The sequence below is a fragment of the Tamandua tetradactyla genome, chromosome 4 (genome assembly GCF_023851605.1).
Source record: "Tamandua tetradactyla isolate mTamTet1 chromosome 4, mTamTet1.pri, whole genome shotgun sequence".
NCBI classification, from domain to species: Eukaryota; Metazoa; Chordata; class Mammalia; order Pilosa; family Myrmecophagidae; genus Tamandua; species Tamandua tetradactyla.
The window spans coordinates 65,378,531-65,385,919 of record NC_135330.1 but is presented as its reverse complement, the minus strand read 5'-3'; positions in this window follow the sequence as shown (position 1 = coordinate 65,385,919).

Here is a 7,389-nt window from a genome sequence, read left to right as displayed (position 1 = left end):
TTCCTATTTCTTACATTCTATTTATGATATAAGCAGCATCTCAGTAACTCTAATGTAGAGATCCCAGATTAAAATTTCATCCCACTAATCAGAATTAGGCCTCCAGTTCCTTTCTTTTACTCTTGAATTGCCTCAATCATTGGGTTCCCCCACTAGTGACTCATAAGTAGATGCCTTCTGCAGGCAGAACAAATCACCACGTGGTTTTCAGTGTCTATTAACTGTTAATTACATCACCACTGCCTCCCTCCACTTATCTGGGGCTACTTGTCTTGAGCATGGTGTCTGAGCTAGGTGCACTTGAGCCTTCTTCTACTGCAGCCTGGAGGCTCACGTTCGAGGCCCCGTTCTACCAGTAGCGAATGAAACGACTTTGGACAAGTTATATTCCAACTCCAGACCTTTACTTACTCATTTGTTGAAAGGGGTATTGAACTCTCTCGTCTTTAAGTTATGCTTCAGCTCTTGTAATTTAGGATCTGAGGGCTTTCTATGCACCATTAAGACTGGCGTATTGAACACGGGCCTACAGCCTCATCTGCAGGAATTCTGTCTTTATCTCAGCATTTTCAGTCCAGCTAGCCTTGTTCTGAGGAAACAAAATTACTCTTTGAAGTTCTCGTGCCACATGTTTCAATACACAAAGTGGAACCAGATTCCAGAAGTGGATAACAGATAATCCATAAGCAGTTCCTGAGCGTAACTGGCTGACATCAATGCTGACTAAGGGACATTTGTACTTCGGGAAACCTTTCATCATAAGCAATTTTTCAATATGTTTTTTAAATGAGTGGCAATCAGACAGTGGAGTTGGATATTTGGAAAGATCCTTTGCTCCCTTTGGAAAATCCCTGTAACTGGCCAAGAAAGACCGGTGCTTTCTGCAGGATGATAAGAGAGTATTTATTATATTTAACTCTGGGACCTCTATAACATCTGTTCTTAGTTAATCAAATGTAGTATTTGTTTTTATGTTAATTCTTCCAAATTCTCTTTCAGATAATATCATTTGGATATTTATGGACATTAACTGCATTAATGACAAATTAATAAACATAAATTAACTCTTACCAAACTGAATATTTCATTAGCCTATTTGGCCTATAGCATTATCTTTGGGATTATAGGGTTTAGAGTTGGCAGAGACTTTTAGAAATGACATGGGCCAGGGGTTTCCGAATGGCTGGTTATCACAGTTGCCCACAAGTGTGTAAAGCTCATTCCAGTCCAAGGAACTCAGGACTGAAGGACCTAGGAATTTATGTTTTAAACGATCTCTTCAGGCGATCATTTTTATGCACATAGTTTGGCAATAATGCATAAAAAACGTTTAGAGGCCCCTGAACATTTCAGTCCTCGGCCTTATGCAAGACTCTCTGCTTTAGTATTTCCTCCAAAGAGCTCTACTAGCAACTTGTTGACTTGAAATTTGTTAAGACATTCTCTCCATACTTGTTATGGCACAAAGACAAAATTTACCTACCTGCTCTTTTCACCCACTGGCCTTATGAGTCCCGCTATTTGGAGCTGTACAGAAGGAATCTGACACTACTTTACATATTGGGTATCAGCTTCAATGTCCTTGCCTTCTGTTGGCCAAGTAGCTTACTTTTTAAATTCATTACATTACGGATTCAAGCTCCTGTACCATTTTCTTCAGTCATTGCCAGATACAATCCAATTTGTTCATGCTCTTTCCAAAGCAGGCGCCCTCCACATTGTGCAGTGTAATCAACAAAAGGACAGATAAGATTATCACCTGACTTTTCCTGAATACTGTTGTATTACTGTTGTCCAAAATAACATGTGATTTATGCTGTTCCATCACGTTATTAACTCATACTGAGTCAATTAAATCCAGAAATATTAAACTTCATTAGTTCCCACACTGACCTTCTACATTTGAACAGGAAAAAATTTTAAAGTTAACAACTTAATACCAGTATTTATAAACACTGGTTATCATTAAATTAGTGACGATACTTAGCCAATTACGCTTAATTAATGAAGTACCAGCATTTATAGTTGTACTTGCAACATTTCTTTTTATTGGATTTGACCTAATGCTTTCCTAGGTCAATATTATATTGGATCTTCATTCTTTCAACCAGCTCTGGCTATTCATTTGTATGTCACATCAATCTCAGATTTATTACTCGTGCCTTTACTGATTCTTCCAAATCACTGATAGGGCCAAAGTCAGGATTCTATTTGGGGTAAACTGTCAGTTTCTAGGAATAACCATTTTATAATAAAAATAAAATGAGTTTAACTTCAGCACAAGCTCATAGATCATGCAGGTGACTGACAATAGTGTTTTATAGCGTTGGACGATGTCTCTAATCATATGGACTTTAAAAGGATTTAATCTCCTCTACCTAGAATTGGTGAGTCTTATTACTATTTTAGTCTAGATACTCTCTGGTTGTTCTGGCTTACATAATTAAATTCACTTCCTTTCCCCGTATTTTTTTTTCTTAAATTCTCATAGGAGTTCCCATAGGAAATAGGAACCAAGGTACGTTGCACTTGCTTTTCGATTCTTCTTTTTCTGGGTTTAAGAATGTTTCTGATAAAAAACAAAACAAAACTTTGAAAGTTGGTTTCAAGTTTCTGATTATTTTTTTATTTAATAATAAGCCAATATTAGGAATAATCAGATAACTTGAAATAAGTCTAAATGTATGGTTTTAACCCAAAATTAAAAAGTATTTTACTTTATGGCACTTGAAGATATAACTAGTAAAAAAAAAAAAGTTAGCTTTAGAACTCCTATAGAAATACGAAGACGCCTTGTCTAATCAAAAGTTCCTTTTATCTGACCTTATAAATTACTTCCAATTTTTCTTTTTATTCTCTATGGCCATTTATGCAGTTTCCTTCATCATCTCTAACTTAGATTTCTACAATTGCTTCTCAAGATATCTTTTTAGTCTCCAAAGCTCAAATATAGAGGAGAATATAAAGAACGAGAAAACTTTGAAATCAATATTACAAATAATTATGCATTACAGTAAAGTTTATCATACAATTATAATATAATAATGTTAAAATAAATTTACTGTAATCTAAATGTTACCCTAAATAGAGAAATCTTGGATCAGGCGCCTTTATTTAAGACAACCAAAAGACAAGTTAATGGAATTGTCTTAATGTTCTAAAATTACTCAAAATCCATAAATTAACTCCAAGAAATGGCATTTGCTTCCACTTGCTTATAGTTTACTGCTCTATCTTCCAGCACTCAAGATGGTTTCTTTGAAATTTTTAGCTTCCGAAGTTTATATTCAGTTGTTAAAATTCAGAGGCAGTGGTTCCCACCCTTGGCTAGTCATCAGAATCAGCTGGGAAGGTTACTTAACTATACAGATTCCCACGGGTCATCTGAGACCTATTGAACCAGGTTATCTAAATTTGTAAATTTACAAAACTCCAGATGATTCTGATGATCAGCCAAGGTTGAGAACCACAGCTTTAGGAAACTCTGGTAAATGGGTAAAAGAAATTTGAATGCCATTGAGAGGAAGTATGCAACCTAAATATAAATTTTTACAGTTGCTACCAGCTGAGGACATGTAAATAAAGTCTATGAGAATGGATTCAGAGACTGAACATGCAAACCTGTTCCTATTGAACTTTTTAAAAAATAATATAAACCCCAAGAGCAGGTTTAAAAATTCCAATTGTCATTATATTGATAGTGAGGAAAGTTAAAACTTAGCATTTCAAATGGACATGTCCAAGAACCTATTCTTGGCACCATCTTAGACGTCTTTATGTCCTAATATTGTACCACTTCCAAAAATCACTAATTCAAACATCCTACTCTCTGTTCTAAAGCCTCTCTACATTCAGTCTAATCAATTAACTTCCTCCTGACATTTTTTTTTACCTTATTAGGACCTTCTGTCCCCATTCTCTTTATCCAACTGCCCATTCTTTTTTCAGTTCCTTCCTTAATCAGTTGAGAGACTTTAAACCCTATGTTCAGTAGCATACCTGCCAGTGCACGGAATGGCTGTCCATTTTCTTATCACAAGGGTTTAGAGAACTCCAAACTTGAATAACTCCCACTTCTTTCTCTGCATCAGAGAACTGCCACGGAAAGTCATAACATAGGTCATAGTGGTGGTACTGTAAATTCAGGGAAATCACTTTCAAATGGGTCCTCCAACTTGCATGGTAACTTCATAATTTTTTTCTTGACACTCCTCACCCCTTTAACCACATTTCCCTTTTTCTGATTTCCTACTTTATTCTTAGTATATGAACTTGCCTCCTTATTCTCTGAGATCATTGAAGTCATCAGAAATATAGTCTCCCAATACCCTCCTATAAATCCTATGAGCCTCCATCTGCATCCATCTTTTCCTTCTTCTTATTATCTATTCCATGCAAGGGCAATCCTTTCACCTGTCTCATGTATTTTTTTCTCTCCTGATTTCTCAGACACATTATTAAATAATTCCTCTTTCTCCCCTATTTTTAATCGCTTCCTGACATTGGATCATTCTTGGCAAAATTTAAACATGCTAAAAATATTTTTTTTAAGTTTTTTTTTTTTTTGAATCCTTTATACTCAGACCCCTGTGGTAGTTTGGAGCTTTCTGTATCCCAGAAAGTCATGTTCTTAAACGTAGTCCATTCCTGTGGGTAAGAACCCACTGTATGTAGAAACTTTTAATAAGGTTACTATCATTAAGGTGTAACCCAGCTCAATCTGGATGAGTCTATCCTGTTACTGGAATCCTTTATAGGCAGAATGAAATTCAGACAGAGAGAGAGAGAAAGCCACAGGAAACAAGAAGCTGAACTTCAACTGAACCCAGAAGAGAAGAAAAAGACCAGGAAACACTGCTGTGTGCGCTGCCATATGACCAACCAAAGACCGAGGACCATGAGCAGCCAGCCTCAGAATGCCAGTCTCTGGGAAGAAAGCATTGCCTTGAAGATGCCTTGATTTGGACTTTCTTTTAGCTCCAAAACTGGGCGCTAATAAATTCCCTTTGCTTAAACCCTTTGCATGGTATTTGCCTGAACAACCAAGGAAACTAAAATACCTCTGTCCCCCTACCACCAGCTGACAAACTTTCTCCTCACTTTCAGAGGTAAACTTCTTAACCTCTTAAAAGAGTTTTAAGAGCTCTATACTTTTCAATACCTTCTACCAGTGTCTCACTTACTTTAATCTGGCTTTTTCCTTTTTCACTAAGGTTTAACATCACCTCCGTGTCGCCAAACCCAATGGGTATTTTTCAGATCTCAGGAAAATAGAATGTGGTTAAACATAATTCTTGAAACACTTGGTTCTGTAGGCTTCCAAGGGACTATTGCCTACCTGTTTCTGACCTCGCTCTCTGGGACTCATATATGTAATATTACAAGCTCATGCTCCTCTCTCTGGCCACTGAATGTCAGAGTTCCTCATGGCTCAAACCTGGGCTTTCTTCACATTTTATCCCCACAGGGTCATCCATCTTCTACAAACTATATATATAGACGACTTAAAAACTCCTAGATCCAGCTCACAATTCTCTGCTGAGCCTAGACCCTTATATGTCTTATTCAGCATCTCTAAGTTGACATTTCAGGTACAATATGTCAAATATTGAACTCATCTCATGGCCTTTCCTCCGAAGTTTGTTTCCTCTCTTCAGTGTTTCCAATTTCAGTGAACAGTATCATCACATATACAGTTGCGTACCTCAGAAATCTCAGATCCATGCATGATATTGCTTTTTTTTCACACCTAGTGTTGATCCATTTTTAAAACCCATCTGTTCATCCCTTTTCACACTCAGTATTTATCTATTTTTAAATCCATCTGTTTATTTAATTCAAAATATCTCTTAAATCCATTAATTCTTCATCCATATCTTCTGTCACCAAATTCCAAGCTACCATCATGTCTCACCTAAAATAATGCATGAGTATTTTGTTTCCTTCAACTCTGGTGCCTCCCCTATTGTAATCCATTTTTTATACCACACAAAAAGTCTTTTTTTCCTTCAAAATAACATCTTCATTTTGTTCTTCTCTGCTGGAATTTTAAGTCCCTAATTCTTGTTGAAAAGATTGTTTCCCATCCCCCACCATTTTTACCAATCTCTCAAGCCTTAAAATTTGTAAAGGCTTTCCTTTTTTTTTTTTTCCTTTTGGGTGCATGGTCCAGGAACTGAACCCTGGTCTCCTGCATGAAAGGTGGGCATTCTAACCACTGAACTACCCATGTACCCCTTTTCCTTTGTTTTTAAGCTAAAAATCACAATCCTTAATATAATCTACAAGAAGCTGCATTGTCTGGCCCCTGTCTGTCTTTCTAGCTAATCTGTGCCCCTATCCTCCTAGTTTTCTCTCTGTTCCTTAGTCATACCATAGAGCTATAATATTGTTTGGAATGGAGGGGTGAACAAGGTTCCTATGGCCAGACGAACAGGAAATTTATATTACTGGCCTTGCCAGGTAAAAGCTAATTGCTTCCCTTTCTTAACTAACTGGTAATAAAAATATTTGCTGAATCAGCAGTTGCATGGCAAGTAAGAGGGATTATATTGATTTGTTTCAACAATTGAAATAATTATTTCATTAAGTTAATAATACTACAGTATCATTGTCATGACGATTTCTTCTCTAAACAGTTTAGGTAGGTGAGTTAAATGAAGATGTTGAAAGAATGATTGTAAGAATCATAAGCTCTGAATCCTTCAGGTCTTTCCTGGTAGCACTAATCTGTACAACTAATCCAGGAAAGTGGTATTGTTTGTGGTTTATACTTTTGGTAAATAGAGGCAGTTCAAGAGGCTTCCATTTGGCCTTTCCTACCATAGCAGCTCTCAATTCACACACTAGGGAAACAATGTTTGGATTCTGCTAGTTGTTATGTTTATTCTAACTATGCATTCAAAAATTGGGAAAATAACTATGAAATGTGTTCAGGGACTACATGACCCCACTTTAATTTGCATCTGAGCTCAAACTCTAATCATTCATTTATATCAGTCAAAGGAACAACCTTGATCAACCAATGGAAAGGCTATCTGTAAGTCAAATGATTCTGATTATTGCTTTGACCCTGTTGCTAATTACAATAACCCCACCCATTGAATCTCTATTGAATAAGCACTACCACTTAGTCCTTACCACTTCAGGATTCAATCATCTCCATTAAGGCAACTTTTTCAGTGACAGAATTTTCCACTGTCATCTCTGTTTTGCAAGAAAATAAAATCTATCACAGAGGACTTCAAAGGTGTTGAAATCCCTTCTCCAATGTATTTCTCAAATTCTTGGAAAGGCAGTATCCTCTGAACTTTCTCTTGGGACATAATTGTGTGGCAGGTGAATAGGTTGTACATAATCTACTTCAAATTCCAATATCTCTTAGTGTTA